The 17,603-nt window shown below is 45.6% G+C and overlaps 1 long non-coding RNA gene across 1 annotated transcript in view; it reads left to right on the plus strand.

Annotated features, from left to right (window-relative positions):
- LOC134957357 (uncharacterized) overlaps positions 1–17,603 on the plus strand; it is a 177,557-nt gene that overhangs the window by 601 nt on the left and 159,353 nt on the right. The gene's annotated exons all lie outside the window — the stretch shown is intronic.

Genomic DNA, 17,603 nt, shown 5'->3' on the forward strand with positions numbered 1-17,603 from the left:
GGGATACAGTCAGCCAGGCCCCCCCTAAAAGAGACCTCTCCCTCCATTGCAATTCATTTAAATATCTTATCCCATAGCACATGAGCTACAATACTAGGAGCATTTATTAAGGAATGCCCTGTTTTGCCCAGCTCAAGAACAGGTGGCAAGACTTCAAGTATCACCTGAAAGAAAAGATCAGGGGTCACCGCCGTCATACCAGGGTAAGTGGCGGTGGGCCCAGCACCTCTCTGGACCTGTCACCTCTTGAAAGTTCATATTGGTCCCTAATGGACCTGCAAGAGGTCAAGGGAGACAGTGTGATGGATAGTGTCGAAATTCCGACTGTACAGCGTTCCCGCAGCAGCTGTGATCATTATCCTCAACAGAAAATAAAATGACTCTAAAGAACCTAGGGGGTCATTCCGAGTTGTTCGCTCGCAAGCGGATTTTAGCAGATTTGCTCACGCTAAGCCGCCGCCTACTGGGAGTGAATCTTAGCATCTTAAAATTGCGAACGATGTATTCGCAATATTGCGATTACACACCTCGTAGCAGTTTCTGAGTAGCTTCAGACTTACTCGGCATCTGCGATCATTTCAGTGCTTGTCGTTCCTGGTTTGACGTCACAAACACACCCAGCGTTCGCCCAGACACTCCTCCGTTTCTCCGGCCACTCCTGCGTTTTTTCCGGAAACGGTAGCGTTTTTTCCCACACGCCCATAAAACGGCCTGTTTCCGCCCAGTAACACCCATTTCCTGTCAATCACATTACGATCGCCAGAACGATGAAAAAGCCGTGAGTAAAATTCCTAACTGCATAGCAAATTTACTTGGCGCAGTCGCAGTGCGAACATTGCGCATGTGCATTAAGCGGAAAATCGCTGCGATGCGAAGATTTTTACCGAGCGAACAACTCGGAATGAGGGCCTTAGGCCGGTAAATACGGGATGCGGACAATTTACTTACAATCAAAATCTCGACTGTCAAAATACCGACACCCATTGATTGATGGTCAAAATCCCGACATGGTCAGAATAGCAACATTTAAAATACAGACAAGGTCAAAATGCCGACATTTAAAATGTTGACAGGTCAAAAAGTCGACATGAGTTTTTCATTGAAACCAACTTGTTCATACTTTACCATCCCAGTGGACCTGGAGGGGGAATATAATAGTGTGCAGAGCAGGACCAGTGCTAGGGTGTTCGACGCCTCCCTGCAAATAATAAATTTGCGCCCTCCCATACGTAATAAAGGGACAGTGCTCAGTACATAACAGTAGTGCCCTAGTAATGTTATGCTACACAGTAGTGCTCCTTACACACAATGCCCACAGTCGTGTTCCTTATACACATAATGTCCACAGTAGTAGTTACCCTTACACATATGTCCACAGGAGGGGAGAAATGGGGGAACAGGGTGGTACTCACAAGGAAGATCCACACGGGTGGACTGGTGATTGAAGAGCTGCTTCGTGCTGCCGGGTATCCGTTCACATGGTCGACCATTCATACCGGAACCGTGCTGCCGGCGCCACTGCAATCTTACAGGTGCAGGCAGCAGAGAGGAGGAGAGAGGAGGGAGGGAGGTAGCTGATGCCGGAAGAGCCCTTTCACGCTCCCGGTGCCACTGTTGTCATACAGGAGCAGGTAATGGGGAGGAGAGGAGGGAAAAAGGTAGCTGACACCGGAAGAGCTGAGCTTCATGCTGCTGGCGCTGCTTTCTGTCATACAGCTAGACAGGCGCAACAGCAGCTTGCAGCAACAGCAGAGTAGCAGAGTGGGTAGAGCGCCTCTCCAGCCTGGCGCGTCCATATTTTTTATACTCTGCTGAGTAGGTTGCTCCAGCCCTGACTACACTCTAAAACAGTGATTTTCAACCTTTTTAAATTCGCGGCACACCAGCCAGGATTTTAAAATTGACAGGGCACACCATCAGTATCCCCCCCCCCCCCCCCCCTACAAATACACACACATTGGCCCCCACAGGGATAAAACACACATTGGCCCCTGCAGTAATTAAACAAATGCATTAGCCCCCACAGTAATTGAACACATTGGCCTTCACAGTAATTCCACACTTTGGCCCCCACAGTAATATCACACATTAGCCCCCCCCCCCCCCCCCCCCCACACACACACACAGTAATACAGGTTGAGTATCCCATATCCAAATTTTCCGAAATACGGAATATTCCGAAATACGGAATTTTTTGAGTGAGACTGAGATAGTGAAACCTTTGTTTTCTGATGGCTCAATGTACACAAACTTTGTTTAATACACAAAGTTATTAAAAATATTGTATTAAATGACCTTCAGGCTGTGTGTATAAGGTGTATAAGAAACATAAATGAATTGTGTGAATGTACACACACTTTGTTTAATGCACATATTGGCTAAAATGAACTTCAGGCTGTGTGTATAAGGTGTATATGAAACATAAATGCATTCTGTGCTTAGACTTAGGTCCCATCGCCATGATATCTCATTATGGTATGCAATTATTCCAAAATACGGAAAAATCCGATATCCAAAATACTTCTGGTCCCAAGCATTTTGGATAAGGGATACTCAACCTGTACCACACATTGGCCCCCACTGTAATAAAATAGACTTATAATAATACCATAGTGATTCCAGTCATTACCCCCCAGTGATGCCACACACCTGCCCCCCATAATAATTATACATACATGCCCCCCCGTTGTAATGCCACACTCCTGTCCCCATAGTAATTCCACACACCCGCTCCCTCATAGTAATTAAACACACATGCCCCGTAATGCCACACACCTGCCCCCCATAATAATTATACATACATGCCTCCCCCCCCTGTTGTAATGCCACACACCTGGCCCCCATAATAATTCCACACACCTGCCCCCCATAATAATTATACATACATGCCCCCCGTTGTAATGCCACACACCTGCCCCCCCATAGTAATTCCACACACCTGCTCCCTCATAGTAATTAAACACACCTGCCCCCCCATAGTAATGCCACACACCTGCCCCCCATAGTAATGCCACACACCTGCCCCCCATAGTAATGCCACACACCTGCTCCCTCATAGTAATTAAACACACATGCCCCTTAATGCCACACACCTGCCCCCCCCCCATAGTAATGCCACACACCTGCCACCCATAGTAATGCCACACACCTGCCCCCCATAGTAACTCCACACACCTGCTCCCTCATAGTAATTAAACACACATGCCCCGTAATGCCACACACCTGCCCCCCATAGTAATGCCACACACCTGCCCCCCCATAGTAATGCCACACACCTGCCCCCCCATAGTAATGCCACACACCTGTCCCCCATAGTAACTCCACACACCTGCTCCCTCATAGTAATTAAACACACATGCCCCGTAATGCCACACACCTGCCCCCCATAGTAATGCCACACACCTGCCCCCCCATAGTAATGCCACACACCTGCCCCCCCATAGTAATGCCACACACCTGCCCCCCATAGTAACTCCACACACCTGCTCCCTCATAGTAATTAAACACACATGCCCCGTAATGCCACACACCTGTCCCCCCCATAGTAATGCCACACACCTGACCCCTCATAGTAATTAAACACACATGCCCCGTGATGCCACACACCTGTTCCCCCCATAGTAATGCCACACACATGCCCCCACATAGTAATGCCACACACCTGCCCCCCATAGTAACTCCACACACCTGCTCCCTCATAGTAATTAAACACACATGCCCCGTAATGCCACACACCTGCCCCCCATAGTAATTCCACACACCTGACCCCTCATAGTAATTAAACACACATGCCCTATAATGCCACACACCTGTCCCCCCCATAGTAATGCCACACACCTGTCCCCCCCATAGTAATGCCACACACATGCCCCCACATAGTAATGCCACACACCTGCCCCCCATAGTAACTCCACACACCTGCTCCCTCATAGTACTTAAACCATACCTCCCAACATGATCCTCTCCAGGAGGGACACAATGCTCTGCTTCTGGACTTTTCTCTCAATGTATGATTGCCGGCACCTGTTTTGAACAGGTAAATGGATAAGAAAGGTGTTTCACCACAGGTGATCTAAATTGTAAATTAAGAGGGAATCCAGGAGCAGAGCATTGTGTCCCTCCTGGAGATGGTCATGTTGGGAGGTATGCTTAAACACACATGCCCCGTAATGCCACACACCTGCCTCCCCATAGTAATACTAATGCCACACACCTGCCCCCCATAGTAATCCCACACGCCTCCCCCCCATAGTAATTATACACACCTGCCCCCTCAGTAATTCCACACATTGCCTACCTGCCCCCAACCCACTGTAATTACACAGATTAGGAATGTTTTTTTTTTTTATATATATATATATATAAAGGTAACCTGGAATATTTCCCTCTCAGTGGGGAGGAGTGATGAGCGCTGGGAGCAGGCAGTACAGAGCCGCAGTGGGCGGGCAGACATGAATGCGACGTGCGGTGTGTGACCGGGCCTGCTGTCATGGATGTGCAGCACTATGTTACCCAAGCTGGTTTCTAATGGCGGCGGCAGCCGGGCAGGCATCACTGGTCGGCGGGCAGCGGCGGGTCTCTCTAGTGGGCGGCGGCGGGCATTACGGGTGGGCAACGGCGGCACACCTGGAACACCTGTGGAAAAACGCTGCTCTAAAACATAAAAACGCAAACTTCAAAGTACATATCACTGACAACACTAAAATACAGTAACATCATAATACCCATAAAACCCCCCCAATCCAACTAAAAGTTATATTAATAGACACCCCCCTCCCCTCCACACCCAAAGCCACCCCATATACTTACCTCAGCTGGAAGAGCTTGAAAGCTCTGGTCTCTGCACAGTGGGCCGAATTCAGACCTGATCGGTGCTGTGCGTTTTTGTACAGCAGCCGATCAGGTGTGAACTGCGCATGCGCCGGACCGTCGCAGTGCGCCGGGGCATGCCAGACAGCCGATGGCCGTCTTGGCCCTGCGATCGCCTCTGCCTGATTAACAGGCAGAGGTGGTCGCTGGGTGGGAGGGGGTGGGCCGGCCTGGACCATTGGCGGGGCGGGCCACGGCGGCTGCGTGACATCACATGCAGCCGCTGTGACTCTCACAGCAACGAGTAGCTCCTGCCAGAGCGCAGGAGCTGCACAGGTAGGGAGCTAATCCTACAGTACAGCTGTGCGATGCTTTTGTACCCGTGCGGGGGTTAGGGCCTGACATGAGGGCAGACTAGCCCTGTGCTGGGCGTCCCCCCGCATGTCTGTGTGACTGATCGTAGATGTGCTAAATTTAGCACATCTACGATCAGGTCCAGAGCCGGACCTAAACAATATGATGCCCTAGGCAAGATTTTGACTGGTGCCCCCTTGCACACACACTAGTTCCACCTCTGACCCAGTAACCCCTTTCCCAGCACCATCACCCCTCACCCATAGCAGTCGTCATTTTGGTGCTCCTACCCCCTATATTTTAAATAGGAACAGTGTGCACATTCGGTGCGCAGCCCAAAACGGTGCGTGTTCTTGCTGGGAAGGGGCATGGCCACACAATAATACGCCCAGTTGAAATTATGCCACACAGTAGTGCAACTTTATTCACATTATATCATGCAATAGTGTCCCTTATTCACGTTACATCAAACACAGTAGTACCACGTTACTCCTCACAGTAGTGCTCCTTATTCACATTACGCCACACCATATTGTTCTTTATTCACATTAGACCACACAGTAGTGCCCTTTCTATACAGCATGTCACGCCACCAAGTACTGTAGTACACCTTATACACATAATGCTGCACATTAGTAATGCATTTCGTATGGAGATAGAGCCGCAGTCACACACAGAATATAGGCATGCTGTATATCAATTTAATCAGCAGAAGCTGCTTGTGCCCCTAGGCATTTGCCTAGTTTGCCTATGCCTATGGCCGGCTCTGATCAGGTCTGAATTAGGCACAGTGTACACTATGAAGCTCAAAGTCAGAAGACTGGAGACAGCCCATTGGTGGAGGAGAGGAGGAAGTGACTTGGGGAGGAGAGTGAGCAGATATAGCTAACTGGTATAGAAGGGAAGGGGGCGGGGCCCCAGGGTAAGGAGGATAAGAATAAGTCAAAGGCGAGATGGGGCGGAGCCTCGGCGGAGAAGGGGCAGAGCCTCGGTTCGGGCCGAGACTGAGTTTGACTGACATCGAGGAGGGATGGGGGAGGGGGCTTAGTCGCTCACAGCACACTGTCACGGAGCACAGCCAGTCAGCTACAGCTGCAGCACGTCAAAAGAGGGCCCCTGTGAGAGAGCAGCCGTCTGGCCAGTGCCAGCATGTCCTCCACGCTCTCCCTGCACCCACTGGTTCCACAACCGCAGTCCCTAGCCGGAAACATATGTGGGCAGATGAGTTGTGCTTTCTTTATGCTGCCGGCGCCGCTGCCTCAAATACAGTATGACAAGTGTAGTGGCAGCCGGCAGCAGCAGTCATGTACTGCAGCAGAACAGGGAGAGCGCCTCTCCAGCCCAACGCCTCCCTGCTTTGCAGGACTTTGCTGAGCGGGTAGCACCGGCTCTGGTGCTTAGCGCAGTGAGGCAACGTGCCCGAAGCATGGCGAGAGCAGCGAGCCATGCGAGGGGACGCGGTACACCTATATGGTGTCCGTGTCAACCTATGTCGACATAGCCAAACACGAAAAAAAAAATGAAAAACTCGTATCTACTTTTTGACTTGTTGACATTTTAAATGTCGGGCTTTTGACCTTGTCGGGCTTTTGACCGTCGGGATTTTGATTGAAGGTATTTCATACTAAACCCGTAAATACGTCTACCCCCAACGTCCACTTCCATCTCACCCGTCTCGGCTTACTATTTAAAAGGTTTTATTGAATCTCGCAATTTGTGCAATATTAATTATTCATTTTTGATGCATTATGTAACTTTTTTATATTTCAGTATATGTATCTATGTATAGTATACAGCTTTTATGGGAACTCAAAATGTTTATGTAGGAAAAGGTTTCTCTCTCTCTCTCTTTCTCTCTATACATACATATATGTGTGCAGTGTGTATATTTCTTAGAGCGTGCTCATTAGGAGGTGTTACGCGATATGCCGCAGTTTATTACCATGTTGATCCTCGGCAATGAATGCTATATGATCTGATGTCTTACCGTACGCAGCGAGCTTTCCCTGCACATTACTTTTTAGAATGTTTTTATGAATATGGATAAATCTCCTGCAACACTTGGGCCTGTATTTCCGCCTTTTCTGGAAATATTTCTTCCCCTTCAGCTCTGTGCATAAAAATGCGGCGCAGCTTCCAAATTTCCTTTAACAGGCTGGCTGTGAAATCTGGAGCCAGAATGTGTTTCAAAGTTCCCATTCATTGTACAGTCAGTGAAAGGTGAACCAACCACGAGCTGACTCTAAATATTCTGTGACACCATTAGAGTCAATATTATTAGTCCAAAAAGTTAATGGAAGTAAAACTAGCATATAAATTACCCAATACTGGGCCTAATTCAGATCTGATCGCTCGCTAGGCTTTTTTTTTTTTTTGCAGTCCTGCGTTTGTATCATCGCCTCCCATAGGGGGGTGTATTTTAGCTTTGCAAGTGTGCGAACGCACGTGTAGCAGAGCTGTAGACAGATATTGTGCAGTCTTTGCGCAGCCCAGGATTTACTCAGCCGCTGCGAACACTTCAGCCTGTCCGGTACCGGAATTGTCGTCAGACACCCGCCCTGCGAACACTTAGGCACGCCTGCGTTTTTCCAACCACTCCCTTAAAACGGTCAGTTGCCACCCACAAACGGCCTCTTCCTGTCAATCTCCTTGCGATCGCCTGTGCGAATGGATTTCTTAGCACAAAGCCATCGCTGAGCAGCGATCTGCTTTGTACCCATGCAATGCGACTGCGCATTACGGTGCATACGCATGCGGAGTTTAGACCTGATCGCAGGCTGTACGTAAACGTAGCCTAGTGATCAGGTCTGAATTAGGCCCACTGTTCTGCAGGTAAACATGGCTCAGTCACATACATCTACTATGAACAATATTTATCATAAATTAACAACTTTCTATTAATATGATGTTGACGTGTGTTTTTTTGGCGCGTCTTTCTTGTTTTATTCATCCCATGTGATTAATAGCATAGCATCATTGATTCATTTTACAGACACACAGTCATTATTTTCCCTCCTTGATATCAGTGGATAGTGAAAGAATATTAAAGAATTTAGAAATTTAATTTCTTCTCTGATAAAACGCATAGCTGCTTTTATTAGCTGACCACGTTGAAGTAGATCTTGCGATTAATGTTATCCCAGCTCAGAAGAATTACCTCATGGTCAATTTTTACCTTGTAAGTTACTCTGTTTCACAGCCAGGAGAAGTCGCACTTAAAGTACCTCCACACTCACAAAAATCAGCGAGTTCGGGCAGTGGGGTAATTTCTTCGCCATTGCAATGGCAACTCGCCCCCGTCGCACCTAAGAAGATTGATCTGTAAGATGATTTTTTGCCAAAAGCCAGTTAACCTACAAGTACAGTATCTCTATAGAATGTAGGAGGAAACTTGGAGCTTCAAAGCCATGATCCCAGCACTGTAAGTCGGCAATGCTAACCACTATTCTACATGACATGAACCCGAGGTACAGAAGGCCCTACCTTCCCATATGGACTGACAATCTGATACGTAATGTAAAAATAACATTTGTATTTGTTGGTGGAGAAAGGTAGGGTGGTTTCTGTAGAGCAGCAGTGCTATCGGTGTCCAGTAATAAGGCAGTCATTAGTGACGGACTATGCTACTAGCTACTACTGGTGGTGTGGTGAGGTGCACATGTAATCAGGTGAAGACGTGAAACATGAAGTAGTCCAGTGGTTCCCACACTCGATCCTCAAGGACCCCTAATAGTTCACGTTTTCCAGGTCACCCGGCAGGTGCATTGTGTTGACCTAAAAAACCTGAACTGTTAGGAGTCTTTGTGGACCGAGTTTGGAAACCACTGAACTAGTCAATGTGGACAGCTGAAACATTCAACTCCTGGTAACCATGACTGCCCTTCATTGATTATCCTCCTTCCTTGTCTGATTCTAGAGAAGACTGACACTCTTGTGCTGCAAGGGTACTCTTCTGGTTGTCTGCCAGCTTGGGGTAACTGTGTGTAGCCAATGTTTTGCTTTAGGGTCGCCATCACTGCTGGAAACAGAGCCAGGACAATTGTTTCCCGTATCCGGCAGCAACTGCAGCCATTAAGGTGGCCTGGAGATCTCCACTGGAGGAACAGAGACATCAGAAGCGCTGAGCTGAGATGTTGTCCCAGTGAACCTTCTAAACAACCCTGTCCTTGATGTGATGGTACCTGGCAAAGCTACACATGCCACTGTATAGTAAATGTTCCACCCTTTTAACCATCCTCTAATGCTTACAGTTCCTCTTTAGCATATATACAGTAGTGCACTACAAATATCTAATGACATTTGTTTATACAGCCCCAATTTGAGCATAGCAGGAAAATAAATGTAAGTTTGAGTGAACTGTGTGAAGAGGTGGTATTAGAATAGAATAAACTAAAAAAGGGGTGTAAGAGGGTGAAGTTTGAGAAGCTTCCCTGAAGTGTTCAGAAGTCAATGAGAAAAAGAAGACCCCATAAAAAGTCCCAGAAATGGGGGCAGGTAATAACTAGAGAAAAGCGGAGAGATCATTCCCTTCACAGCAACAAAGAACTCCATTTGTGTTACAGGTTAAAGCCTTGTGTGTTTAAATATGAAACTGATGTATCTTAACTCATGGAGAAATCACAGTGGTTTCATTGGGGTGAAGTGCTGCGATGAAGTGGTGTTGGCATTCTCTTTGCATTCCTTGGTCTTCTAGCAGAACGTTCCCATAACTGCTAATGTAAGGAGAAGATGCACCATCACTGACCGAGGGATGACAGAGAAGAGAAATGCAGACAGAAGGTAATAGAAGCTGACACAGGCCTGGGTTTCATGAGCCTGGGAGCGATGAGAATCTTGGCACAAGCAGTGCTATTATATATTTCTCTTAATCCTCTAACAATGTAAGACCGCTGAAATACATTGAGCCAGAAATATGTAATGCCAAAAATTATTTATTAAGGTTTGTAAAACTCCTTATAATTGTAGAGGTAAAAGCCGGAGTATCGAATTTATACCATATGGGATATACGGAAAAGTCTTGAGACATTATATTACAATACAGTATTTTGGTTAAATGTGTATTGGTTATGTTTTTTTATGCCAGCTGTTAATGAACTGATGGATCAAAAACCTTGGATGGCTTCAAGTTGATGGAGCCAGCTCATGATAATTGTGGTGGGACATTTCTCAATCTTATCAACCAGTCTGAAGGAGCATCTAAAGTACTAAAAGGGAAGCTTATTTTAGGAGTCAAACCACCATAGCTTGTCAGTAGGGCACCTGGTTACTAGTTCACTGAGCCAGCCTGTGTTTTTGGTGAGTAGGGTGACTTTCTTCAAAGTCATCAACCATCCAAATCCAAGATGCTTAAAAGTAGCCTGCCTGTTGTTTTGAGCCAGGACCTCCAACACTGTTTCCTGCAAATCATTTGGACACTAGCCAAATGAGACAGCTCATACAAGGAAGCTTTTCTCATTATCTCAATCAGTCTAATGCAACATGAAAGTTACTAACCTGCCTGGAGAGTTCAATCAGGACCTCCGACACGAGTGCTGGATCACTTAGTCTACTAGATGAGATTACATATGACAGAATTGTTCATAATTTTATCAATATTGTCAACCTTAGCTGGAGTTTTGAACCAAGGTCTTCACTGTTACTGTCCATGAAAACCTTAGGTTTTAGACATCTGAGTCAGCATACGCTTTTCGAAAGTGCCAACATTAAGCCTGGATTCGAAAATAGGCCAGTTTGGAGATTTGAACCAGGACCTCCTCCCTGTCATATTTTTTTTTATGTCTTCAAACATAAAAAAATCAGCCTGGAGCAATATGCATGACACTAAAAGGAAGACTGTATGGGGGAATGAAACAGGGCTTCCACATCCTGGCCAAAAGACAACATACAGTAGCTAGAAACTGAGTCCTACTTTATGTAAGGGGAGAGGAGTCATGGCAGACCTTTCACAATGTCATCAAGCTCTGAAAAAAATAGCCCATTAGAAAACCCAATATGCTGAAAATAAGGCCTACTTGGGGAGTCAAAGCATAGACTTCACTGTTGCTGTCGGTAGACTACCTGGTTACTAGTCTACTGAGGTAACTTATGCTTTTAGGTAAATTTGGTGACTTTTATCAATGTCATCCAACCAACCTCGAGCAAAATGCAAAGTCCCTGGGCTTTAATCAAGGACCTATGCTACCAGACCACCTTATAACAAGATCACTGAGCAAGCTTACAATGTTAAGTTGAAGAGTAAACTTTTTTTTATCAGTTTCATCGTGCAGCCTGGTAGAACATCCAAAGTACCTCCATGTAGATTCAAATGAGAGACAAATGGCTACTAATGCACAGTGGGTTTAAGTCAGGACCTTTACTACAACTACTTTAAAGCTCCCAGCTACCTGTCTACTCTGCCATGTAATGGTATGAATAAGTTTGCAGACATTTTTCTCTGTTGTCATCCATCTTGTTGGAACATCCAAGGTAAATGAGGGTAGTCTGCCTCTGTATTTGCTTTAGGTTAGCGGTTATACATTTTGCAATGTCATCATGAAGCATGGAGCAGAATTGAAAGGTCCTCATTGAAGATCTGTATGGGAGTTGAACTAGGAACACCATCATCTCTGCCCAGTAGAGTACAGTGCTACTTACCATCCGCATTACCTTATTCTTTAAGCAAAGGATGAGACTTTTTTTAGTGTCATCATACAGTTTTAGATAAACCACATTCCTTGGAAACACAAGCTGCACCTTTTTGCTGGACTTTTTTCTGATTGAGAAATCAGAGAGTTATTGAACACCTGTGTTGCTGCCTCCTGGTAAAGTTTTCAAAGCTATGTATCTACTATCTAGATTATTAGTTTACACCTACATTACTACGTTCTACTTCTACACCTACATTACTATGTTCTACACTAATGTTCCTACATTCTACTTCTACAACTACATTACTATGTTCTACATATACCAATATTCCTACTGTTACGTTCACCGTACTTGGTACTCCAGAGACAGGGTGGATGAGCCCCAAGTACAGGAACGTGATGCTGCAGTAGGAACTGAGTTCAGCAGCAACTCCTACGGAAACCCTGACTCCGTTGTCTCTCCCACGTGGTCAGTCTATGCCTGCGAGACTATGTTTGCTTGGGCCCACGGCAGCCACGTTTGAAGGGCGGATTAGGTCTGCCCAACTCCGATGCCCCCCGGTCTTATTTGGAGACAAGGCGTAAACCGAGACTGAGAGAGAACAAGGGGAACCTCTAACTAAAACGGAAACACAAAGATAGGGGAAACTACTGAACACTACAACAAATGTATGTGCGGCGCGGCCGCCAAGACATACTATAACAAAAGCGACGCTGTCCAGACGCCAAACACGACACCGTTGTATTTCGGCTAGGACAGCAATGGCGGAAACCTCAGCAGAAAACACCAAAGCAAACACATAAAGAATATAAGACTTCAGCCAACAGTGCGGCAAAGCCGCTACTCCCGACACCACGAAGGGTGTATGCAGAAGGAACAGGACCCCAAGGCTGAAGGTTCAGGATCACTGGACTAGAAGGCTGGAACAGATTCCCAGGACCAGGCTCCAGAAACCATGACACAGGACACAGGAACGGACTGGCTGCAATCAGGAATACTCCGGACGCAGGATACAAACTCCACAGGAAGTTGACAGGTTCTCACGGGAACATACAGGTATCATGACAAACTTCTATCACCAGCCCTGAACTGCAGGGCAAGCTGGGTAATAAGGGAAACACACCCCAATCAGGATGGCTGGAGGCCAGGCACACTGTAATGGCCAAAATACAGGCAGATGAGGTACACAGACAAGAGCCAGACTGCAGTACAGAGACTCACCACATAATGACCAAATATCTGACAGGTGAGACTAAACACATAGAAACAGGCTGCAGTAACACAGACTCTCCACCGGCGGCCAACAACAGTCTTCTAAACCAGTACAAGAGAAATCCTGGCCTGCAAATGAACTGTAACATAAAATTCATAAACAGAAAGCAAACAGGAATGAACCACTGCTTGTGGTTCATAACACCTACGTTCTACTTCTACAACTACATTGCTAAGTTCTATACCAATATTCCTATGTTCTACTTCTATAACTACATTACTATTTTCTACACCAATGTTCCTACGTTCTACAACTACATTACTATGTTCTACACCAATATTCCTACGCTCTACTTCCACAACTACATTACTATGTTCTACATCAATGTTCCTATGTTCTACTTCTACACCTACATTACTATGTTCTACACCAATGTTCCTTTGTTCTACTTCTATGCCTACATTACTATGTTCTACACCAATGTTCCTATGTTCTACGCCTACATTACTATGTTCTACACCAATGTTCCTACATTCTACTTCTACAACTACATTACTATGTTCTAAACCTATGTTCCTACGTTTTACAGCTACAGTCCTACGTTGTAGACCTACATTGATACGTTCTACTTCTATACCTACTTTACTACATTCTACACCTACATTACTATATTCCACACCTTTGTTCCTACCTTCTACAGCTACATTCCTACGGTTGACACCATGTTTACACCTATGTTCCTACAGTATGTTCTACTTTTGCACCTACATTACTTTGTTTATACCTTTGTTCCTACGTTCTACTTGTACACCTACATTAATATGTTTGCACCTACTGGGGGTCATTCCGAGTTGATCGCTAGCTGAATTTGTTCGCTGCGCAGCGATCAGGCTAAAAATCGGCAGTTCTGCGCATGCATATGCGGCGCAATACGCACACGCGGCGTACAGGCGCAATGAACGATGTAGTTTTGCACAGGATCTAGCGATGCATTTCAGTCGCACTGCTTGCCGCAGAGTGATTGACATGAAGTGGGCGTTTCTGGGTGGCAACTGACCGTTTTCAGGGAGTGTGCGGAAAAAACGCAGGCGTGCCAGGAAAAACACAGGCGTGGCTGGCCGAACGCTGGGCGGGTCTGTGACGTCAAATCCGGAACTGAATAGTCTGAAGTGATCGTAAGCGCTGGGTAGGTTTTGAGCTACTCTGAAACTACACAAATTTTTTTTGCAGGCGCTCTGCGATACAACCGTTTGTACTTCTGCTAAGCTAAAATACATTCCCAGTGGGCGGCGGCATAGCGTTTGCACGGCTGCCATAACTAGCTAGCGAGTGATCAACTCGGAATGTTCTACTTCTACACCCACAATACTATGTTCTACTCCTATGTTCCTAGGCTATACCTAAATGTATAAGTTCTACGTCTACACCTACATTCCTACGTTCTACACCTATGTTCCTAATTTCTACACCTACATTCCTAAGTTCTACACCTACATTCCTACGTTCTACATCTAAATTGCTAAGTTCTATGTCTACACATACAGTACATTACTACGATCTACACCTACATAACTAGGTTCTACACCAGTGTTGCTATAGTCATCACCTACTTTCCTAATTTCTACATTTACATTCCTACGTTCTATATTTCTGTATTCTACACCTAGCTTCCTACATACTACATTTATGTTACTACATTCTACACCTACTTTCATACATTATTCACGTAGAACCCTACATTCGACACTTATATTCCTACGTCCTATGTTTTACACCTCGGTTCTACACCAATGCCTAATAGGAGGTAATGGATCCGCATCTCCACAGTGCTCCATTTATCATTAGGGTCTTTCCTCTACAGCAGTGATAAGTTATTCTACAACAATATTATTTGCGTTACAACTTAAAAGTTTCTGTCCTCTTCAGTGATCTGGTAAAATGTATATGGTAATGCCAACTATGGCCGGTGGCAGGCTCCTATGCTACTTCCCCATGCCAGATATGAGGGATGTGTCTATTTATCATGAGAGTGGTGGTACAAGCACCAACTCTTACCCGGGGCTGCCTATAGGAAAAATACTTTATTAATACTTTTTATGTACGATGTGAAACTAGAAGCCCTATTCCTAACAGTTCCAGTGTGTACGCAGAAGCGAAAAACTGCCTCTTGCACTTCATTTTAGACCATAAGAACAATTTATAAAACGGTTGTTAAAATCTTGTTTTCCCGATTTTTTAATTTTGTTTTAATTATTTATGATAATACTACGCTACATAGTTGTAAAATGAGTTGGGAGTTAATTGTCATTTTTTTTATATCGTCTTTAAGTGATGTCAAAGTAAACAACAGATTATTAATGGAAGATTGTCAGGGTTCAAATTTACAGTAACCCCGGCAACCAGACAATGATTGGCTTCGATCAATGATTATAGTGCTGCATACAGCAAGTAATACAGAGATAAGGACTGTGAGTGATAAAAGGTGTTATTAGTTGCTATGGGTTTTTGCAAATTTCCGTTTGTTAGTAAATAACCCCACTCTGTGAACTATTCGGATAACGGGGGTAATTCCAAGTTGATCGCAGCAGGAATTTTGTCAGCAGTTGGGCAAAACCATGTGCACTGCAGGGGAGGCAGATATAACATGTGCAGAGAGAGTTAGATTTGGGTGGGGTGTGTTCAATCTGCAATCTAATTTGCAGTGTAAAAATAAAGCAGCCAGTATTTACCCTGCACAGAAACAAAATAACCCACCCAAATCTAACTCTCTCTGCACGTTATATCTGCCTCCCCTGCAGTGCAGCATGGTTTTACCCAACTGCTAACAAAAATCCTGCTGCGATCAACTCAGAATTACCCCCAACGTACAGACAAGATGAGAGCAAGTGGTTTCCAGTGACGCGTTGACCAGCATCTAATATAACACAGGAGAGAGCTGCTGACAAGCTTTGATCAATACATCTGTTTAGACGACGGTAAGCTTCCTTCTGATGTGGTCTGCAGAACTTCTTGAGCAGATTAAAAAAAAAAATTTGAACCTCGACTGAATCCATTTCTTTTCAAGTGATGCCACAGGTCGGAGCCTCAAGTCAGTGTTTCCTTATAGGGTTAGCCCAGAGAGCTTTCAATGTGCAACTAATTGACACTCAGGTTTATCAGGCAGGAAATACACTTTTTATCTTTCTCGTGTCTTATCAACATTTTATATGCTGAAATATGGTCTGTCATAGAGCCGACATCAACACATTGCACAACATGAATAGGCTGCTTTCCAACAGAGACACAAATGTATTTTATCTGGCAGAGATGTACTGTGAGCAAAATAACATAATCATTGAGAATGCCGTAAACAAAATGCCCAATAACCGGTATTATTTATTATGGCCAGCTGGAATAAGAAGACAGTATTAGCATAAGTGGCAACCTATAGACAGCAACTTGTTATTTACCATTTTTGCTTTATATGTGTCTTCAGTCTACTAAAGATTTATAATTCTACCCAGTGTCCAGAATTACCATGGCAACCACAGACACATGCAGTCAGCAGAGAGGCTTTGCAATGTCCCCCCTGAGCTCTGTGTGCAGAGAAAGGCTCCCCTATTTATCTCCCCCCCATGTGCTTTCTCATGTCGTGAATCCATGTGTGACAGACAGCCATACAAAAGAGAGATTTTGAAAAGGAATTACAAGAGGACAACTATAAAATCAGATGCATGCTAAAGGAGACATGACATGATATTTAAAGTGAAAACAAATTCAACTTTTAAGTGGGATTGCTGCTTTAAACTGAATTAGATTAATGTTTTAAGGGTTAAAGGCAAAATAACCCCCCCCCCCCCCCCCCCAACCCCAAGATTCGCTTGGAAATTCAACTGCGGTCTTTGATACATTGTCCTTATTGTATTGTAGCTCTGATCACATTTTTGGTCTGTCCCGCACAGTGCCATAGCAGGACCAGCACCCGCCCAATTACATATGTATGCCAAATACAGGCCGCCAGGGCAGCGCAGGTGGGCGGGGGTACTGGTCACAAGTTACGACCCTGTTCTTGCAGGTCTGATGGGTTTTCATTCTTTTGGTTTTTTTCCCAACCGAAAGTGGATCCATCCCCTACACACAGTCAAGGCAACCACTGGGCTGAGCCAATATTCCTGAAAAGGCTGCAATCAATTCACAAGCAACCAGTCACCGCATTACTGGGGTTGGTTTGAGGGACAAGGTGCTCACAAAACGGCAGCCTCCACCAGGGCTGCCATCAGAATGTGTAGGGCCCGGGACTGACAAAAGAGACAGCCCCCACCCCTCAAAAAGAAAGAAATAATAATTCTGCGGCACCGCTCCACACCTATGCGGTATTACATACAGGCGGACCTACAGGAACAGTTCAGAGAGCTGATGCGCGGGAAGGCTTGTTTTAAGGAGTCCTCCGTGTGCATCAGTCCGCTATTATCTCACAGCCTGGTGCAGCTCTCCAGGCATGGCCGGACTGGCCATCTGGCACATGCCAGAAGGGCCGATGGGCAGGTGGGCCGAATCGGTCACTCAGAGAGCTGGGAAGGCCGCGCACAGCGCAGCCTCTGGCTCTCTAATTCCAGCGTCT

This window comes from Pseudophryne corroboree, chromosome 9, assembly GCF_028390025.1.
Source record: "Pseudophryne corroboree isolate aPseCor3 chromosome 9, aPseCor3.hap2, whole genome shotgun sequence".
Taxonomy (NCBI): domain Eukaryota; kingdom Metazoa; phylum Chordata; class Amphibia; order Anura; family Myobatrachidae; genus Pseudophryne; species Pseudophryne corroboree.